The 5,152-nt window shown below is 40.8% G+C and overlaps 1 pseudogene across 1 annotated transcript; it reads right to left on the bottom strand.

The window, feature by feature from the left end:
- Positions 1–2,866: 2,866 nt before the first annotated feature.
- Positions 2,867–4,151, bottom strand: LOC113875968 (annotated as a pseudogene). Its single transcript, XR_003506368.1, has one exon. The product of XR_003506368.1 is annotated as a succinate dehydrogenase cytochrome b560 subunit, mitochondrial pseudogene (transcript).
- Between the last annotated feature and the right edge of the window lie 1,001 nt (positions 4,152–5,152).

Genomic DNA, 5,152 nt, shown 5'->3' with positions numbered 1-5,152 from the left:
TCCAACTGACTAAATCTCCTTGCGTCTCTGTTGTCCAGTGCATAACTTACACTGTGTTTCCATCACAACTTACTTGTTTCAAAGTGTTAATTTACTATTACTTTTTCACTTCCACTTTGATTTGCTGCTGCTGCTGCTAAGTCACTTCAGTTGTGTCCGACTCTTCCACGTGTGCGACCACCTGCAGCCTACCAGGCTCCTCCGTCCATGGGATTTTCCAGGTAAGAGTACGGGAATGGGGTGCCGTTGCCTTCTCCATTTGATTTGCTACTTTACAGAATAAGTAATGTAAGCATATCTCTTCAGAGCTTACTAGCACAGTTCCGAATAACAATAGATTAATATGAGATGATATGTTTATGATTTAACTATCTTCTAGATTAGACCAAATTGTTTTCATGTCTGTGGCATGTCCTCTGTTTAACTAATAGTATTATTCAAAAGTGGTAATTTTCCCTCATTCCTTTGGAAAATATTAAGTGTTTCCATGGAGGTTGTCTGCAATTCTGTGAGTTAATGTGGGCTTTTGTAGTTGGTAGCATGATCTTAAAACTAACTTTATGAGCTACACCTGATATCGCTAATTTTGAAAAGAACTGTGCTTCTTATTTTATTCTTATTTAAAATGTGAATCTTGCATATAGTGGATGTTTAGTAGAAAGATGCCAGCATGTTTACTTGATAATAATTTGAAGTAAAGAAAACATTTAAGCTGAAGAAGAGGAAGAATTATGGGAACTCTCAGTTGCAAGTGTAAGATAATTCTCATACTGCTTTATTAGTGATTTGAACTATTTTATGCAGTTTTCTTGAGGGAGAGAAATCTGTTGAATTTATGGAGCCTCCAGTTTTAAAAAACATTTTTACTCTGTTGTGGAAAAATATCTGTGAAATTTGAGACTATGTAAATGTGAAGAAAAATAATGGACTTATAAGAGGTTTATGGTCAAGAATTAAGTTTTAAAAATAATTTAGGCTTTTATACTTTTAAGAATGACACAAAAATAAATTTTAAAATTATAAAAATGTAATTTTGAAAATGAGTGCAGTCAATATTGGAAGCAGTAAAATATTAATTTCCACTTAATAAAAAAACTAAAAATGTTTTAAAAGTATAAATATTACTTTCACTTATGTGTGTATGTGTGTTAGTTGCTCAGTTGTGTCCAACTCTTTGCGACCCCATGGACTGTAGCTCTCCAGGCTTCTCTGTCCATGGAATTCTCCAGGCAAAAATACTGGAGTGGGTTGCCAGTCCCTTCTCCAGGGGGTCTTCCTGACCCAGGGATTGAACCCGGGTCTCCCACATTGTGGGCAAATTCTTTACCATCTGAGCCACCAGGGAAGCCTTATGTAGGATAAAATAATTTTGGAGAATCTGTACATGATGATTATGTTTTCATGTTTTTAAAAATAAGCAGTTTTATTTCTTGAAGTGTATTTTTAATGATCTTTTACTGAGTCAGTTCAGCTAATTATAATATTAAAGCTAAAAGTGAAACAATGGATGTGCAAGTGAATAAACAAAGGCACATAATAAGAAAAATAAAATCAATTATGTTCTACTTAAAATATCTAATCTTATATGATGATAATGGTGAAGAAAATGTGTACATATTTCCTCTATTAGTTGAATACTTCATTAAAAATGTAAGAGCAGACAGCAAATTAAATTGCAAGAAAATTTAAATTTTTACCTACATGCAAAGAAGCTCAAAAATGACAAATCATAAACTAAAAATCAGACTCATTCAGGGAGTGTTACCTGTGCTTATATTTTATTTACACCCTCTCTGCTCTCTGTGCTTTCTGTATTCAAAATCTTACAAGCATAATTACTGAATTTTTCTGAGGCAGCCATCCAAATGCTATTCAAATATAAGTTAAACTTTTGTGAACTTTTGAATTGATAGAAATAATTGCTCATTCTTTCTAAAATTTCTGTATATGATTTTCATCTATCAGTCTCTCCTAGCAAACAAGTGGGCCATCGCTCACTGCTAAGGATGTTCTGAGCCATAAGACTAAGTGTCTTGATTATGTTTAGAGCATCAAAATGGACTAGGAATTGGGAGCTTTCATACCCATTCTGAATGTACCACTGACAAAGTTCATGAACTTGCTCTTTGAAATGGATGGAATGTCAGAATTAGATGGGATTGTGGAACTGAGCTAGTCTAAACCATTCACTATACAGAAGAGGAAAGAATAATCATTACATTGACATCTATGCTTTGATTAGGTCCCAGTGCTAGTCATTTGCTTAATTAAACCTTGTCTTGATCAAAGATCTTAAACTTCATGAAAGTATTTGATGAGTTTGTTTCCTGGTATGAAATAAAAGCCTAATGACATTCAAGCATGTTTTTCACCCTTTTAAATGATACAAGTGAAGTATATTGAGTGCACTTTAGATAAAGCATGCCATTATAGGAGCAGAAAGAAGGGCAACTCTTGGAATACAGATAAAGAGTGAATCACCAAGGTTGTGTTGTTGAATTTTGGAGGTGGAATATCTTATGTGTTTTAGGGGAGAGAAGAGAACAGAAGTGCAATACATTTTGTGGCTAATGTGAATAAAAGAGATTAATAATCTAGAAAAATCACTGAATTATGTGACATTTCCTGCTTTCAGTTAAAGTTTGTCATTTCAACCTTTTTTATAGCTAACTATGAAATAAAAGGAGAAGGCAATGGCACCCCACTCCAGTACTCTTGCCTGGAAAATTCCATGGGCGGAGGAGCCTGGTAGGCTGCAGTCCATGGGGTCGCACAGAGTCGGACATGACTGAGTGACTTCACCTTCACCCATGCACTGGAGAAGGAAATGGCAACCCACTCCAGTGTTCTTTTTTTTTTTTTTTTCCAAAGGCAAAATAATAATTTTAATTCAGTTTCAGAAAAAGATGTCACGTGATTCTGGATTAGAAAACATGACAGTAAGAGGTTTGGTTTTTCTGGAAACACAAGGAAAAGAAATAACCCGTAACAGATTCAACAATAATTTTCTGGATTTTCTTCTTGCATCAAAAGCTATATATCTTCTCCCCAAGACCTGCTCCAAGAGCCAACTTAACTCTTCTTATCTCCCGCTAGCTGGGACAGGCTAATTCTCCTGCACCCCCACCCCTCTCCTTTCAGTCACACTATGTGGGTGCTAAAGACCCTGGGCTCTGACCAATGGACAGAATTGTCCTTTGAGCCAGCAACCCACAGGCAGTGGCACCCGGATCCCCACTCCCAGTCCCCACGGCAGAGGCCACAGAGCTGGCATTGTTTCCACTGTCTCAGGAAAAAGGAGCCAAAGGCTGACCCTCAGCATAAATCAAGGCCTAACATGGAGAGAGAAAGAAGGCTCCCAAGCCCAGAGTAGGCTGCAAGCCGGGGGCAAGAAAAGGGAGTTTTTGCAGTCATTCCATCCTTAGAAATAAGGAGAAAACTGGACCCTTTTCCACCGTTATGGTTCTGTAAGGTACTCTACTGCTGAGCTCCAAGGGGATCTGCAAGCAAAGAAGGGTCTAAACAAATCAGAATAACTTTGCCCTGGCCAAAGACAAGAGTAACAAACAGGAAGACAGGTCAATGTGATAATTTGTAGGATGATGACACTGGGAACTTCGGCTCTTCACATGGCTGCCAGCCCTACAGAGGACAACACAGTAAGAACCAGGACAGCCTCTCCAGACTGGTGTAGCTGGGAAATCGTCAGGCCTTTTCCTAGATCCCACATCAAGTGTCGGATCCCATTCCAGGTGTGATACATGAGAGGGAAGACAAGTGCAAATTTGGCTGTGTGGATCAGTGCTGGCCCCAAACACAGGGACTTCACAAATTCCAAATGAGACTCAAAGCTCCCAGGGACCAAGAGGGCTGACAAGCCAAAAAGAGAGACTCCTGCACTCAAGGCAATACCAGTGCCACGGTGGCAAATGGACATCGCCATGGGAAGAGACCAGCCGTAGATGCTGATATGGGGAGACAAAGGACTAGTGTTCTTACTCCAGAACCTCTCCATCTCTTCTTTGGCTGTGGTTCCCAAAGGAACAGCATTTCTGATACAGAGCTGAGGACTAAGGTGGGCACGGAGGCAGTGACGGCCAACATGTCTCAACAAGAGCGCAGCCATCTTGGGATCCGGCCTGACGGAAGTCCACTCCAGTGTTCTTGACTGGAGAATCCCAGGGACGGTGGAGCCTGGTGGGCTGCCGTCTATGGGGTCTCACAGAGTCAGACAGGACTGAAGCCACTTAGCTGCAGCAGCAGCAGCAGCAGCAGCAGCAGCATGAAATAAAACCTTCCATTTGGATCTGAGTCAAGGACCAGTGCTGGATGAAATCAAAACACTGCTTGGAAAATATGGTCAAGACAAGATGTTCATTTACCAAATCATTTCGTGTTTCCTCCTGGGCTTACTGCTAGACTTCACTTCCCACCCTTCTTGAAGTTTGATTTCTCCATAATGGAATCATAACCAGTGGCATGTGGGTCCAAGTAACATATGCCCAAGTGCAGGTCTGGCTATTGAAACACTCCCAAGTGTAACCCTCCATTCTCTCATCTTTCCCGGTTTATAGCTGAAGGAAAATACGCGAGAATACAGAGAAGGCAAAGCCCTGAGGTGGAAGGAACCTAAAAAAGTTTTGTTTGGAAAGCCAACCAAGCAGGAACAGTCGCACTGTACTGTTATGTGTGATGGAAATAAACTTCTCTGATGTTAAGTCCCTGAACTCTTCAGTTCAGTTGAGTCGCTCAGTCGTGTCCGACTCTTTGCGACCCCATGAATCGCAGCACGCCAGGCCTCCCTGTCCATCACCAACTCCCAGAGTTCACTTAGACTCACATCCACCGAGTCAGTGATGCCATCTCATCCTCTGTCGTCCCCTTCTCCTCCTGCCCCCAATCCCTCCCAGCATCAGAGTCTTTTCCAATGAGTCAACTCTTCGAATGAGGTGGCCAAAGTACTGGAGTTTCAGCTTCAGCATCATTCCCTCCAAAGAAATTCCAGGGCTGATCTCCTTCAGAATGGACTGGTTGGATCTCCTTGCAGTCCAAGGGACTCTCAAGAGTCTTCTCCAACACCACAGTTCAAAAGCATCAATTCTTCGGTGCTCAACCTTCTTCACAGTTCAAATCTCACATCCATACGTGACCA

Source organism: Bos indicus x Bos taurus, chromosome 2 (genome assembly GCF_003369695.1).
Source record: "Bos indicus x Bos taurus breed Angus x Brahman F1 hybrid chromosome 2, Bos_hybrid_MaternalHap_v2.0, whole genome shotgun sequence".
Lineage (NCBI taxonomy): Eukaryota > Metazoa > Chordata > Mammalia > Artiodactyla > Bovidae > Bos > Bos indicus x Bos taurus.
Note: the sequence above shows the minus strand (reverse complement) of the source record. Positions and strands in the feature narration are given on the sequence as shown.